General features: G+C 37.6%; 1 protein-coding gene across 2 annotated transcripts in view; it reads left to right on the forward strand.

Moving 5' to 3' along the window:
• Positions 1-1289: 1289 nt before the first annotated feature.
• The window catches only part of GNB1L (G protein subunit beta 1 like), a 321108-nt gene continuing 304600 nt past the window's right edge, over positions 1290-17797 (forward strand). For both annotated transcript variants that reach the window (XM_053701925.1, XM_053701926.1), the window contains exon 1: positions 1290-1335. The gene's annotated coding sequence lies outside the window, so the exon portion shown is untranslated. The remainder of the gene's footprint in view (positions 1336-17797) is intronic.

The raw sequence follows: 17797 nt of genomic DNA on the forward strand, positions 1-17797 counted from the left end.
ACTACTCATTTGAAGTTCAGACTTAATGCTATTGTATTGTTTTTATCATGCATTTGTAAATTTTGCAAAACTGCTGTATTTACTGGTCCTTTAAAGGGACAGTAAAGCCATTACTGGTTTTTATATTAAAGCTTTAGTCATGTGTATTGAAACAACTTTGCTTTATGCTTTATTTATTTTTTTCCCCTTTTTATGTAATTTAGCCCTGAAATTTGAGGATTGTCTAATTCTCAGGACTTGAAATCCACCCTTCTGCCTTCTCAGGGCTAACTCGGCTTCCTTATTTATACCTAATCGGCTTTATCAGATAACAACAGAAATTAATGCCTTTATACTAATATTATGACGTAACTAGCCTTTTTGTTTGCAGACTAAAGCCTAGACTGGCCCCTCCAAATAAGGCAAATGGTGTGTGGAGTTTGGCTATTTAAAAACAATTGCAGTAAAAAGGATGTTAATTTGTTTTAAAAATGTAAAAGCTGATATTATTATTCTGTAGCTACACAACAAAAGTATAGCGTAATTACAAGTCATATACCGTCCCTTTAATAAACATTTGGCCTTGAAATGATTTCATTTTTACTAATAGTGTTCCGATGTGAACACTTATAAGGGCATGAAGGGATAACATTTTTTCTCTGTCCACGTTGTTTACTGCTATATAAATAAGAATCTAAGATTAGCCAATTAACCTTACACAATTGGTTTATATTTAACTGGTCTTAGCCTTTCTGTATAACTTTAAAGTTCTACCTACTTGTGTTTGCGTATTAGATTGTCTTGCTAAGTAGTGGTACAGCTGCTCTGTGTGTTGACTGTTTAGAAGTCTAGTAGAAAACTTATTAGCCAACAAAATAAAATATCATGACTAGCAGGGGGCGGGTAATGACCTTAATACAATGCTTATAACATGTATGTAGTGTTTAATGTCTCTTTAAACCCATCATACTGTTAGGACGTTCCATGCTGTCCTAAGAGCACTGGACTTTATCGCCGTTAGGACGGCATGGAACATCCTACCTTATATGGCGTCCTGCAGCCCCTCCCCCTTTGAGACAAGCAAGAATTGGTCTGGGGGTGTGCCTAGTCATGAACCGATCCTGTACTTGAAAACACTAACAAAATAAAATCACGTGATCGTCGATACAATCATGTGATTTAATTTTTACATCGTTCCGATGTTAACACTTTGATACCAGGACGAAGGGGTAAAAGACACATTTATTATGCTATCAAATACTGAGGTCATATTCTTGAATGTATTTATATCTTCTGTTTCATGTGTTCTAGGTGTATCCAGACTGACTGAGAGTGCAGATTATACACTTTTCACTGGTATGTGCACTTTTTGGTGTTTGATTTTTCTTGCAATATTTACTGTGTCTCACATGACCTCTCTTATACCTGTATTTAGTTTCTCCTCTGCTATTAGAAAAAAATGTTCTGCCTATATGGGAAGCCCCTATTGCTGCTTACGCATTCTCTGTTTATTGTGGGCAATTAGTGGGTGGTGTAGTAGGGCTGACCTCAAGTCACTCACTTTTAACAGTAGAAATCATCTTTATTCAGCCGTGAAGTAGAACAGGAGACATAAATATCAGCCTCTTGTAGGGGTCATTCTTTTTGTAATAATAGTGGCTTTTGACTGTGTAATATTAACCTAGTCTATTTTATTTATTTTAGTTTAAATAATAATTATTACATTTGTAAAACAGTATACACAAGGTTGAAAAGTAAAACATGAAAAGCATGGGATTATATGCAGAATAGCAGATCACATAATCAGAAACATATTAGTTCACAGCATCAATAATGAGTTAATTATGGGATAACTAAACTTCCATACAACTTTTAGAAGAAACATAGTAAAAGAAAAAAAGTGAAAGTAGGGAGAATGATGTATATCGGGTATCTACTCACTTTGAGATGGTAATATAAAATGATAAATCATATATATATATATATATATATATATATATATATATATATATATATATATATATATATATATATACTGTATATATATATATATATATATATATATATATATATATATATATATATATATATATATAAAAAAATCCATGTAATTCCATTCTAAAATTCTGAGTATTTCAGTTCCTGTTAGAAATGGAAGTGCAGAACATTGGTATATTCCATACAGCCATTGGCTGCACACTATAATGACCAATTTATAACTGTCCCTAATTGGCCACAGCAGAGAACGTAACCTAAGTTACAATATGGCAGCTCCCATTGTTAAACTTTATACTTATTTTGTCACTTTTTAAACAACTAGTGAAACTTTAAAAAATACATCTACATGTTATTCTCAGACTAATCTTTTCTTTGAATGCATCTTTCTATTTTGCATTTATTTAGTGTTTAATGTCCCTTTTAAATATGAGTTTTACCTTTTCAGATTGAACCCCCCTCTATTATTTAAAGGGACACTGAACCCAAATTTTTTCTTTCATGATTCAGATAGAGCATGACATTTTAAGCAACTTTCTTATTTACTCCTATTATAATTTTTTCTTCATTCTTTTGCTATCTTTATTTTAAAAGCAGGAATGTAAATCTTAGCAGCCAGACCATTTTAGGTTCAACACCATGGATAGCACTTGCTTATTGGAGGCTTACATTTACCCACCAATAAGCAAGCATATCCCAGGTTCTCAACCAAAAATGGGCCGGCTCCTATGCATTACATTCCTGCTTTTTAAATAAAGATAGCAAGAGAATGAAGAAAATTTGATAGTAGGAGTAAATTAGAAAGTTGCTTAAAATTGCATGCTCTATCTGAATCATGAAAGAAAAAATTTGGGTTTAGTGTCCCTTTAAGGACCGTTGGTGTGGCAAAGTGTAAATTTGCTGTGAGTTTTTAATACCTATTTGTGTACTGTTTTTTTGGGGTAATATGATTCTGATATTTACAGCGTAAATTCAATGCAGTTTGGAAATGAGTATTATCCTGTATGTATGCTGCATACAAAAATACAGCTTGCACCCCTTAGTGAGATACACAGGTCAGTGTTAAATGTGCCTTTAGGTCATCCTGTCATGGACCTTTTAGCCGGTTGTATTATTTTAAATCATCTCACCTGAGTTTTAGGCCTTTTCACAAAACTGTTCTAAATCTGTTTACAGTGTTCTAGCTGTTTCAGTGCTTTATCTTTGAGATACACACACATATCATAAATTTGTTTTTCACAAATCAAACAAATCTGCAAAAAAAACTTTAGTTTGCATAAATATGACAACATGCTTCAATATAAAATACAAAAAATAAATAAATAGATTTTTCTGCCATTTCCTAAAGTGCAAATGGTAAACAGTTCATCTTCCCGAATCACCAAAATGTACTATTATAAACCTTTTTTGTTCAATAAATAAATACATAAATATCTTCTGGTAATTAGAAAAAAAATATTTTTATTACTTAATTTATGCAAACAAATAAGTCGGGATAAAATATATGACCACGAACATATTAGGTATATTTCAGAACTACACAAAATTCTGAGGGGGACTTATCCCATTTTGACAATTTGTGCTTACTCCTAGCTTTGTCCAAATTGACCTGGCATAGTCAATAATAGTGGGAGGAAAAACCCCCCACCAAACATAAAATACTTGCTCAAATACAAAATCATCCTATACCAATTTACACAAAATGCCATCTATTTTTACCCTCACTCTGTTCTTTCATTAATTTGAATGTTTTCTATTTTTAATTAGCTAAAAGACAAAAGGATCTATGAAACCTGAAAACACAATAAAATGAGGTTATCAGTTTTAAGTGACTTGTTACTATTATAATTTTCTTTATTTATGAAGCAGTGAAACCCCTTATTTGAATGGTGACCCACCTTCTTTCAAATTAGGGTACTGTGATATATTTATGTTGTGAGGGGATAATGTGAGCATCTTTAGAGTTGCTATAAATTTCAAAATGGGGCCTATGTTGAGATGCGTTTGTCATGGCTAGGACAATAAGGCCTAATTTCAATTTAGGTGGTAAGGTTTGGAAACTGGTGATAATAGCATTTATCTTCATTAAAGTCTATAGAGAATTTTTATGTTACCACCAATTTCTAAACTTTACCACCTCAATGGAAACTAGGCCTAAGTTGGTAACTGGAAATATATTAGGTACCCCATAGAAGAAGTATTACTTCTTTTAAATGTTCTACTGTGTATTTTGGGGCGTTATAGACCGTAAATACAACCCTCCCTGATTTTGTTCTTTATACCAATTCACCTCATAATAAAAGTGCCTTTTTAAAAGGTGATTGCCTATCTTTTCCATTTTGTGGTAATCATCTGCAACCTCTTGTTTGAAAGGTGGGACTTCCCTCTTTCAAATAAGGGTTGTCCAGACAGGGACTGAGATATTGGTTCCAGAATTTGCCCTTCAGGCACAATCATTCTTAATGGGCACTTAGTTAATCCATGTGACATCATAACACCTCTGTCCCTCCTTATTATGCCACTATACTAACAAGTATTTTGTGGGGTATGTAAGGATGACATTTTGTTGTTCTTGTTACTCTAGTCACTCTTCCTACTCTGCAAAAGGGTGGTTATTGGCAAGGAAGGAACCTTTATTAGAATACCTGCATAGAAAGGGATTATTTTGGAAATAGGCAAATGTATTAATTTCAAATAGGGGTCCCATGCCACTCTTATAGGCAGGTGTTTTATAAAAATGGTAGTCACCTTTCTAGAGTGTTAACTGTATAAGGGGAGAGGGACTGTTAAAAGTGCACTCCAAATGAAAACTTACCCTGCATACACACGACAGCCCTCATATGAAAGCTCTTTCAGATGCAGGCAGTTATATCTGTCTAGGTAAGAGGCTTTTGCAGTTTGTTTCCTTTTTTCTAAAGTGTGTTCTTATACTTAGTGATTTACTTGGAAGATAGAGCCTCCCTCTTAACAAAATCCAGCCTGTTACCTAGTGGGAAAGGTAATCCCCTTCACTACTGTGTGTGGTTCTTTATTAGAAATAACCCCCCCACACACACACACACTAAATAAAACCTCTAAATAAAGCAGATGTGGATAGAATATAGTAGCTTTGAAATAGCACTTAAAAATTACTCTGGTGTCCAGTGGAGCAGGTATCTTGCTCTGGTGGAACAGGTGACCCCTCATTCAAGAGAGGGGCATCTCAACGTTCAAATTAGTCATGTGCCCCTATTTTTACAAAAGGTTAAGATAGCGGCTCCATCCAAATCCTGTTCCTTTCCAGACAAAATTACATTTTTGGCTAGTGCTGCAGGGCCAACCAATACACACCTCAAACAATAAGAAAGTCTCTACATCGGTGCTCTGTCTTATTGTGTGTTAAACAACAAATCCTAAAAGGTAGGACGAGAAATAGAGGCGCCTAGTGTGATACCATAAGGACCAAAGAGATAAGGCAAGTATGTATATCTCAAATCTACTCACAAACCAAGGTGCACAACCAGTGCTATATTCAGCAGACTGAGAATTTGGAGCCGCTCAGCTGACTCGTAGGTGCAAAGTAAAGCAGGAACACGTTCTCCCAAGGATTTGCAGGAAAATGACAGGAGCCCAAGTTCGGTTCATACATCCACCGGTACTAGAGTGAGCCATTCAAGCACGTTTCTGAACACTCATTGGAATCTAATTGTGTATTTTAAGACACTTGCAAGAACTGCTTCCCCGTTCTTTGGGGTGGATAATCTAAGTTTACTGAACACTCACGAGGCTATGAAATATCATTAATTATATTGAGCTACGAATCATTCACTCATTGTTTTATTTTATTATATATATTTTTTTATGATATATCATCTTTGATACATTGTCTAATATAGAATCATCACTATATTGCATTTTGGTTAACTTTGGCGCACCTTATTTAGTCCAGCTTTGCACTGTACTTTGTTGAGCACTTATTGTGTGTTATGTCAACAATTCACAACACAGCCATGGATACAAGGAGATGTCTACAGTTCAGTTACTGCTCATTCTTTCACTTGAGAATTAGATACTACAAAAGGATGAAATGTTCTGCACACAACATTTTGTCCTCTACTTTTAAAACCTGTTTTTTTAAAGGGACACTGAACCCACATTTTTTCTTTTGTGACTCAGATAGAGCATGCAATTTTAAGCAACTTTCTAATTTACTCCTATTATCAAATTTTCTCATATTTACCACAGATTGATAACCCCAAATGGAATCCCTTAATGAGCTGATTTTTGGAGATATTAAGTAATGCCTATTCTACATGGGAACTGCATCCAGTCACAAAACATAAGCTATTGTTTTTATTATTGTCCTTGTTATTCCAGTCAAGTCAACTGGTTTCCCCCCATTTTGCAGCTTAGGGTGTTACTTCCTTTTTTGTTTATTTTAGAGTGTATTTTATTGTCCATGCTAGTCATTTGGCAAATGTACTTCCTAACAGAAGTTCCCCTTATTGCAGTGGTTTGATACAAGGACTTACTAAAGACAGCTAATGAAATTCATTCATTATTACAGAGTCAGACCTGTGCCAGCTGTGTTTCTTTTTAAGGAATTCTGCCTGTTATGTTTCATTTCAGTGAAAGTATTGGGATCCTCCGCATAGTGTAGTTTTAATGTTCCAAGAATCACAACTTACAAAACTGGGGGAAAAGAAGAGATTAATTTTATTATAATAGAAAGAATGTGTAAAACAAATTCATTACACATATACATAATGTTTTGTGGATAAGTGTTTCTGAGCCAGCACGCCAAATATAATAATTTTTTGTCCTCTCTGGCCTATACGGTTTCATTACTCAATTTAAAGCAATGCAAGTGCGTCTTTGATCTGCTATGGAATGCTCTCAGTTGATGAAGTTTCATATTACTTTCTCATAGCCAAGTTACGTATAATAACTAGTTAATGAAGAATTACAATAAATGGAAGCAGGCATTTTAGGAATATTTTGTAGCGCTTAAGAAGCACACCCAAAATGTAATCTCTCTTCCATATAAAACAGTATTTCAAAATGTATTACAGTATTTTACATTTTTTTTTAATATTTTTAATATGGATGTTCCAGGGCTGTATAAAGCGTTTCCTCTCGGAGTTGTACCTATCAGCCAGTGAGCACCTAGATGTCAGTTATACAAAAGTATGTACTTACTATTTCTTTCACTTTAAACCGCTTGTATTTAAACTTTTTTCATGCAAAAATATGTTTGACGGGAGCTCTTTAAAGGGACATTAAACTACTGAGCACAACTACAAAAGAATAGTAACTACTCACCATGTTATTGCAGTTCCTCCTGTTACTGTAACTCTTACCACGTCTCCTGTTATAATAGCTTAAAGGTGCCAGATGCTTAAGCTCCATCTCTTCATACTGGTGGTCGCCATCTTGGAGTTTAGGTATTCTCACACCCTGTGACAAAAGCAGTGCACACTCACAGATAAGTGATGTAACAGCTTTTTGACATCCATATCATTTGCTTGGTGCTAGTGTGCATGATACACTGTGTGAGCTTTATATTTTTGCATTTTATTTTCACAGTTTTTTGGTTACACTATATATATATATATATATATATATATATATATATATATATATATATATATATATATATAAATTCACCAATCACATTATCATTATAAAGCAAAGCAACCACTGCAAAAATGTAAAGTTCCTGGTCTGTATCCTCGCCTTAACCTAAAGCACATTAATTCGTTGTCTAAAAGTTGACAACCTCTTTGATATGTAAACGCACACTTCTGTCACAGTATGTGAGAACACCTGTGCTCCAAGATGGCAGTCCCCATTACAAAGAGGTGGAGCTTCACCATCGGACAACTTTTCAGGGGTTAAAATATGAACAAGGCTTTGAAGAGATCTGTAGCAACTGGAGGAAACACAATAGCATAGTGAGTAGTAACCATTCATGAGTAGTTGTGCCCAGCAGTTTAATGTCCCTTTAATATCCATGATAAAAAAACAAATAAGCGCAATGTCTCTTTAATAAAAACAAAAAAAACTCTGGACTACTAAATATATATTTACAGTTGGCCATTGATGAACTGTTGATTAGAGAGAAGGTCTTCCGGCAATAGTTTCGTATTAGAATTTCCCCCATGAAAACTACACTAAAGTACAATAATACCATATATTAATGGAGCATGTATAGGAAAAAATAAGAAGATTTAATAATCAACGCATCTCTTAAAAAAAGTTTTGTTTCATCATTTCAACTGTGTTGTGTGTTTATAAAATAAGTAATATTAAATATCAAAGGCCAACATAGCATTTTAAGAAGTCAAAGATGAAAATTTTGAAAAGCCTAAAAATCTTGCAAAAAAAAAAAAAAGAGGCGGATAATGTGTTCAGTTGCCCACAAGCACTGTATAGCAGGCATATTTGAAAAGCCTGTCACAGTTTTCTAATTCATTGTATTGGTTTTGAATTTAAAAACCTGTTCAATGTATATTGTTCAGGAATTCTGACTAGAAACTGCACTATCGTGTAGGTTTCTTGGGGACAGCATATGTGTCCTGTTGATAAACAGGACATCAAAACATTTATATTTGCATCAGTTCACTTTGTAAAAGCACCAACATCCTATTCCTATGTTTTTCAGTAAAAATTGCTAAGTAAAAATTAGATAATAAAATATATTTTGTATAATATTGCAGTTTATGCAGAAAATGAATTAATCAGTGTAGCACATACGTTTTAAACATACTCAACCAAATAAACTAAAATAACATCGCTCATTTAGTTTCTCCATTTAATAGATAGTAGAAACTAAATTAGTGGATCAATTTTCGTGTCGTTCATTGTTCATTTTGCAAACTAATAATGATTTTTTTTTTTACATATGTCTAATTCTGATACAAAAAGTGACATGCTGTAACTCATTAGTGTGCCATTTTTTGTATTACTGACTGACTAACTCCACAAAGAGGTTAAACACTTAGGTAAAGCCCTGTGTTTGGAAACTCCCAGTGATCTAGTCAGGTATGGCTAGCACATACTAACCAGTGACAGGCATTTTCCTGTTTGGTAGCTTAAGTGCTTGGGGCTCTTAAGCGGGACTTATGTGTCTATTCCCTATGCAGGACTTAAACACATAGAGGTTGATTCCATTTTTTTGACAGCATAACCAACATGTAACATAGCCCTTATCAATGAGTGCTTCCTTTTTATAGTGGGTTAATGTTGTTCATGTGTTTGTGTCTTTGCAATTGGTAATTATTAAAATATATTATTATTATTAAAATATTATTAAAATAACTTTTTAATGTTATTTACTGCTTGATATATATTGATATCTGTATTGATTTCACAACTGTCAAGATATGTTTTATTCATGATTTTTACGTATTGAAGATGATGACGTGTTCAGCATCATTTATTATTTGGTGTCAATATATCATCATCAAAAAGAGTCATTGTCCTTGCTGGCATGGAAGGCCCCATCTTGTCCAGGTATGTACAGATCGTTGACCCATATCTGTTAACATTTGATCACGTGTATCAATTGCCTTTGGCTGTTGAATTCGATATGACCATTTTGTAGTCGATAACTTGAGGTTGGGTGTATTGTGATAACTGATGCTGATATTTTCTATGCATCCTACCAGGGAATTTTCTGATTGTCAATTTTAGTCACACACTGCAGGTGATAAGATCGTTTGGTTGATGGATGGTACAGAATACAACTAGGATGTAAATTTTAAATGGGCCATAATAGTACAACAGTTGTGACAGAGAGGACATGGCAGTGGACATGGGTAACTTTGCATTCTGGGAACTGGGGGTTCGTCTGCTCCTTAGGAGACACTTTACCATATTGGAGTTGGAGCTACACAAGGCACTGACGAAGCAGACGCCCCTAGAGACTTTGAAGGAGAGCGAGATATCGGGTGCAGCTGTAAAGTCTTGCCCGGGTAAAATCGCAGTTGGAGAATTTCTCATATGGAGCAGAGGGTGGGACACAAAGTCTCTACCTACCTGAATACTTAGTAGACAGCTACCCTGCTAATGAAACCGCTGGGCACTTTGATGTAGGATGGCTACGGTACTCAATTACTACTGTGCGCCTTGAAGATCCGCATTTTTCGAGACACGGAATAGGCTGATGCAGATCTAAATAGAAGAGGGACATGTAGCAATTCTTTATGAAGATTTGCTCATTTTCTACACACAGCCTCCCATCTTGCTCTGTTAGGATAACACTATGTTATACCTCACGCTACACTGTTTGGCGGCAATGTGATGTGCCTGAAGAGAATTTTATATATTTTTTCCTAATGCTGGACTTATTGATGTGCATAGTAAGAACCTTTCATATCTACCCACACTAGACTCCTCAGTGACGACTCAGGTTGCTTACTGTTATGTATGAAGGCGCAAGGCTAGATCCCATTTAACGGTTCTACCTGGGTTCATTCGAGTCTCATTTGTAATGTAGCATTGAACAGCTTTATCTGTATTTTATAGTGATCAATTTGTTCTATAGCTTTATATGGAACATGCTTTATGTCAATAACAACTTTAGAGACTGACGAGTTTTCCCTATATGAATATATTTGCAGAATATAGTTTTGCTACTCGAGATATAAAGCCCTCTGAGAGTCTGTACACGCTATATTTTATGCTTAGATTGTGTCAGTCCTTATTATTATAGATGACGTGTCTTCACTTGTAGTTCCTGGATCTTTCCACGATTAATATAGTTGCCTTAAGTTCTCTATACCCTTTTTAGTGCTACAGGTACCATTTTATTATCCCATTATACACAGCTGGGTGCTGTTTGTACCTTCTATTTTGTCATTATTAGAATGTTAGCATATGCATAAAACTTTTAATTTATTACTTGTTGCCTCATTATCTGGCGATTCCATAAGTTATGTTCTATACTAATCCTGTTGTGTTTGTCTCAAAGTGTTTCCACAGATGTTTTCATGTATTATATAATAATGTATTGCTATATATATATATATATATATATATATAATTTTAGCCATTTCGGTCAGGCAGGGCGTAGATGGAAGGACATTCTGGTCATACATACCCAATAAGAGTTGGAGATATATGTTAATTAACGTGTCCTATGACTAGATTCTAATCTAGTATTAAAGTCTAGCCACATTCATATATAGATAAATGTTTAAAATGTGCTATAAAAAGAATAACTTAATGTCTTATATAAAGAATAACTTAATGACTTATAAAAAGAATAACTTAATGACTTATAAAAAGAATAACTTAAAGGGACAGTCTACCATAGAATTGTTATTGTTTTATAATATAGATAATCCCTTTATTACCCATTCCACAGTTTTGCATAGCCAACAGTTATATTAATGTACTTTTTACCTCTGTGATTACCTTGTATCTAGGAACCTTCTTCCAGCTCCCTGATCACATGACTGTGACTGTTTATTATCTATTGTCTTAAATTTAGCATTGTTTTGTGCTAAATCTTAAATAACCCACTGTGTCTGAACACAGTGTTATCTATATGGCCCACGTGTACTTTCTGTCTCTTAGTATTGAAAAGAGATTTAAAAAGCATGTGATAAGAGGCAGCCCTCAAAGGCTTAGAAATTAGCATATGAGCCTACCTATTTTTAGTTTAAACTAAGAATACCAAGAGAAAAAAGCAAATTTGATGATAAAAGTAAATTGGAAAGTTGATTAAAATTAAAAGTCCTATCTGAATAATGAAAGTTTAATTTATACTAGACTGTCCCTTTAATGTCTTATTTTTCTTACACTTCATAACATTCATCTCTAGCCTAGACATTTTAGAAGCAAAAGCATGTTATAATACCAATTAATACACTCAAAAGGCTGATATTGGCAAGTAAATGAGCTTGTATAAGTGTCATCATAGCATATATAATCCTACCATCATATTGATCAGATGGCTGATATTTGTTTGCAGCCCTTGAAAAGTTATGTCTTACATGTAGTATCATGTGAAATAGCTTGTTTTGTTGTCTCTGGGCTTTGTGGGGTTTGTGTTGTTTTTCGTTGGGGTAGATTCCTGCTTACGGATATAGTCACCTGTTGTTGGGTATAGGGCCAATACCCAGTCGGCAGGGTTTGATTAGATGAGAGAAAGGAAAATAACATTCTTTGTTATATTAATAGATACAACTGTATTTTTATACTGAAGCAACAAAGGTGTCAGTAATGGTACCTGTACCTTTAACTCAATTTTATTTATTCTTGCTCCTCCCCCTTCCACCTGCCGATTAATCTGTTTAGACTACCTGAATCTCATGTGAGAGGACGCTATTCTGAACCTCTTGGCTACTTCCATACTTGTTAATCTTTAACACTGACTTTATTCTCCTACTTGGATAAGGTTTTCCACCTAAGTTACGCTTACTCTGATAAGCAAGTTGTCAATACTTCGAATCCAATCATCTGTGCGGATTAACCGCTAACTAAAGTATTTTCTACTGTGGCTTGCTCCCTTAACAAAGACTCACCGGCTTTTCGACTCCACTGCAGAGGGATTACAAATACTGTTCGCGGGTCATTCCGCTCACGACTAACTCCGTCTCAACTCTAGCACCGGGCAGCCTGCCAGCAAGCGCTCTCTGTGATAGGACTCCAGCAACACACCTCCGTTCTGCCTTCCATTTACTGCACGATAGTCCCGGCACAGGAAGGGCTTACGCTGACTGCCTGTCAGCTGTTTCTGTGAACTGCACACAGGCTGAACAGAAGCGCTGCAGCTGCAGCACAGACACGTCTCCTATTACTAAGGTACCCATTCTATTTCTATGACAAACTGTATCTTTTTCATAACTGGTACAATTGAACTGTAAAGGTATCTAATTAACTCTGACACAAGGAAACATCTATATCAGTCCTAAAGGACACTATAAACCCCTAAACTTACAGGAGTATATCAGAGACTAACTACAATCAGTAATTCAGGTGACACCTTTTACTCCAGTAACAAGAGATTAAGTTACACATCTAAACTCTCACTCATACACCTTAAAGTGACAGTCTGCAGTTGAGATCCTACTACATTAAGGGTTACAGCACCCTGACATATTAATCGGCCGACTATGGATCCAGCAGACCTGCCTACGGTCGTATACAATTTATCTCAGCAGGTTGAGCAACTCTCTCAAGGAATGAGGGAGCTTCAATTACAAAATGATAGGCTCAGAGCTGCCGTTAGGGATAACATCCCAGAACCCCAGGTCTGTCTACCTGAACGGTTTGCAGGAGACAGGAAGCTATTCAGGCAGTTCAAGAACGCCTGCTATTTATTGTTCCAGATGAAGCCTAGGACATACAGTACAGAAAGACTCAAGGTCATGACTGTTATTTCCTTCCTCTCTGGAGAACCTAGGGTATGGGCGGATACCTTTCTAGAGAATGAAGACCCTATCTTGGGTTCACTCACTGACTTTTTCTCTGCAATGAGCACCCTTTATGAGGATACCCAAAAACAGCTGACAGCTGAGGCAAAGATGCGATCACTCAGACAGGGTAGACGTCCTGTAGAGGAGTATTTATCTGAGTTTAAACTCTATACCAAGGATTCAGAGTGGAGTGAGATCGCTCTTCGTAACCAATACCGCCTAGGACTCTCAGACAGCCTTAAAGATGAGCTAGCCCGTACCGAATTACCAAAAGGCCTAGAGGATCTCATGACACTCAGTATTCAGATAGATAGGAGACTCCGCGAGAGAAGATCCGAACGACAGCAGACAGAAGGTACCCAAAGGTACTACCCAGCACCCCAACCCAAGGATACTTCCACACCTATGGAGATTGGGTTTACCAAAGGACCTCTCACGCTCGAAGAAAGGCACAGAAGACAACAGAAGAATCTCTGTATGTACTGTGCATCTCCAACTCATCTCGTAAAAGAATGCCCTCTACTACAGCGTCAGAAAAGAAGTAAGCCAAAAATTGTATATAACTGCATGACAAATAAGATCCTGAATGCAGCTTACTGTACCATGTCTCTCTCTTTACAGTGGGATCAGCAAGTGCTACAAGCTGAAGCAATTGTCGACTCAGGAGCTTACTCCAATTTTCTTGACTTAACACTTGTAAATAACAATAAAATACCACTAATTCTGAAAGCAAACCCAGTTTCTATTCGTGTTATTGATGGTACATATGTTTCTTCTGGTCCTGTAACCCATCACACCATCCCTCTTAAGGTCACTATGGGTGATGGTCATACCGAATACATCACTTTCGACGTCATTCCCTCACCGCTATATTCTGTGGTATTGGGTCTTTCATGGTTACAAAAACACCATCCCACCATATCCTGGCAAACACTTCAAGTTGACTTAAATTCGACGTACTGCCGTAACACCTGTTACCCACATCAACAACTCCTCCACATCTCACAAGGTACCATACCCCATGAATACGCTGAGTATATGGACGTATTCAATAAGAAACAAGCAGAACACCTACCACCCCACCGTATATACGATTGTCCTATCGATCTACTACCCGGATCTACCATACCCTATGGGCACATATACCCACTATCTCAACCTGAATTGGAACACCTTAAGGAATACCTTGATGAGAACCTAAAAAAGGGATTCATCAGACCCTCTACCTCTCCTGCTGGAGCAGGTATGTTCTTTGTGAGGAATAAGGATAAGTCCCTAAGGCCCATAATCGATTATAGAGAATTGAACAGAAGGACCAAGAAGAATAGATATCCACTTCCACTTATATCTGAACTTGTCGAGCGGTTAAGTAAAGCAACTGTTTACACGAAACTGGACCTCAGGGGCGCCTACAATCTTGTACGGATCAGGGAGGGCGATGAATGGCTCACCGCATTTAGGACCCGCTATGGGCTTTATGAATATACGGTGATGCCGTTCGGGCTCTGCAACGCCCCGGCCACGTTCCAATATTTCATTAATGATATTTTCAGGGATTTATTGGATGTGTGCCTTGTCATTTACCTCGATGACATCCTGATCTACTCTGATAACCTGCAAGACCACAAGAAGCATGTAAGGTGGGTCCTAGAACGCCTTAGAACACATCGACTTTATGCCAAGCTGGAAAAATGTACCTTTCATACTCATGAAATCACCTTTCTAGGCTACAAGATATCCTCATCCGGAGTACAAATGGAGGAGGGGAAAATAGAAGCTGTACAAAACTGGCCTATACCCACTTCCAAAAAAGATGTACAAAGGTTTTTAGGATTCGCCAACTTCTATAGGAAGTTCATTAAAGGGTTCTCCAATATAGCCAGACCACTCAGTGCCCTCACAGGCTCTCACACACCTTTCCGATGGCACCCAGAAGCTCAAACGGCTTTCGACAACCTTAAGAAATCATTCACATCCGCTCCCATTCTACAATTTCCAGACACTGGTCTACAGTTCATCTTGGAGGTGGATGCCTCAGATTATGCCCTAGGTGCCATACTGTCCCAAAGAAAATCCCCCACAGATCCCATACACCCAGTCGCTTTTTATTCAAGACTCATGACTCCCCCTGAACGTAACTATCCCATTGGGGAGAAAGAGCTTCTTGTTATAAAGGCATCCCTGGAACACTGGAGACACCTACTCGAGGGAGCTTCTTTGCCGATTCTTATATATACAGATCACCGTAATCTTGAATACCTCCAATCAAGTAAAGCCCTGTCGGCACGTCAGGTACGTTGGAGTCTGTTCTTCACAAGATTCCAATTCCACATCACGTACCGACCTGGAGCTAAAAACGGTAAGGCTGATTCTTTGTCCAGACAGTTTCCTCGTCCAACCCAACCATCAACTGTCCAACCCATACTCGCACCCCATCAATTCATTGGGGTAGTAAGGAATTCCACCTTATCCTTAAAGTCACATCAAGAAAAAGATACCTCTCTTCCAGCTTTGGACCAACAAATAGACTCCAGGGGTATAGCTCATGTACATGGAAAGATTTACATACCCCCTACTTTAAGAGATGACATACTCCGTGACCATCATGATTCCCCTCTGGCAGGACATCCAGGGATCACTAAGACGACCGAACTTGTCAAGAGGAACTATTGGTGGCCTAACATCCATCAATCTGTTGACCAGTTTATCAAGAGTTGTCATGTATGTGCTGTATCGAAAACGGAAAAGGCTAAACCGTATGGCTTGTTAAAACCTTTTCCTATTCCAGACAGACCCTGGCATACAGTAGGAATGGATTTCATAGTCGATTTACCAGCATCCAACCAGTCGACTACGATCATGGTAGTTGTGGACATACTAACCAAAATGGCACACTTTATCCCTTACAAAAAACTACCAACCGCTGCAGAAACCTCCAAGTTATTTCTTTCACATATAGTCCGAATACATGGCTTGCCGTCCGTTATAATATCCGATAGAGGATCCCAATTCACTTCAAAGTTCTGGAAACAATTGTGTAAGGTTCTCAATATAGACCATCGCTACAGCACCGCGTTCCATCCCCAAACCAACGGACAGACGGAACGCGTCAATCAGTGGATTGAACAATACATTAGATGCTATTGTTCCCATCAACAGGATGAGTGGATGACCAACTTACCTATGGCGGAATTCGCCTATAATAACACATTAAACAGCTCTACTAAGAGTACTCCGTTCTACGCCAACTACGGATATCATCCAACCTTCCATCTTCATCCCCATCTCAACACTATCTCACCTGTAGTAGATGACACGACTAACTCACTTCTTGAAGTGTTCACCTTCCTCAAGGAGAACGTTCATGCAGCCCAGCAGCGGCAAAAATTTCACTTTGATAAGAAGAGACGCCCACCACCCAACTATCAAGTGGGTGATCTAGTTTGGTTGTCCACTCGCCACTTGAAGCTTAAAACTCCTACTCGAAAATTTTCCCATCTCTTCATTGGTCCCTACAAAGTCATCAAAGTCGTTAATGAAAACGCTGTGACCCTCATGCTACCAACTGAACTCCCTGTTCATCCCACATTCCATGTTTCTTTGTTGAAACCTTATGTACCCACTCGGCAACAGGCTCTTTCTTCCGATAACCCACCTGTCTTACAGGAGGAGGCTGTTTATGAAGTTTCTGATATACTCGATTCCAGACTCTCCCGAGGGGTATTGCAATACCTGGTTCATTGGAAGGGCTACTCACATGATGAGGATTCTTGGGAACCCTCATCCAACATCAACGCCTCACGTTTGATTGGCCGTTTCCATAGGCTCCATCCGGAAAAACCTGCTGTAACTGCTGCGGTGCAGCACCTTTGACGGGGGGACCTGTCAGGAATGGTACCTGTACCTTTAACTCAATTTTATTTATTCTTGCTCCTCCCCCTTCCACCTGCCGATTAATCTGTTTAGACTACCTGAATCTCATGTGAGAGGACGCTATTCTGAACCTCTTGGCTACTTCCATACTTGTTAATCTTTAACACTGACTTTATTCTCCTACTTGGATAAGGTTTTCCACCTAAGTTACGCTTACTCTGATAAGCAAGTTGTCAATACTTCGAATCCAATCATCTGTGCGGATTAACCGCTAACTAAAGTATTTTCTACTGTGGCTTGCTCCCTTAACAAAGACTCACCGGCTTTTCGACTCCACTGCAGAGGGATTACAAATACTGTTCGCGGGTCATTCCGCTCACGACTAACTCCGTCTCAACTCTAGCACCGGGCAGCCTGCCAGCAAGCGCTCTCTGTGATAGGACTCCAGCAACACACCTCCGTTCTGCCTTCCATTTACTGCACGATAGTCCCGGCACAGGAAGGGCTTACGCTGACTGCCTGTCAGCTGTTTCTGTGAACTGCAC

The sequence above is a fragment of the Bombina bombina genome, chromosome 2 (assembly GCF_027579735.1).
Source record: "Bombina bombina isolate aBomBom1 chromosome 2, aBomBom1.pri, whole genome shotgun sequence".
NCBI lineage: Eukaryota > Metazoa > Chordata > Amphibia > Anura > Bombinatoridae > Bombina > Bombina bombina.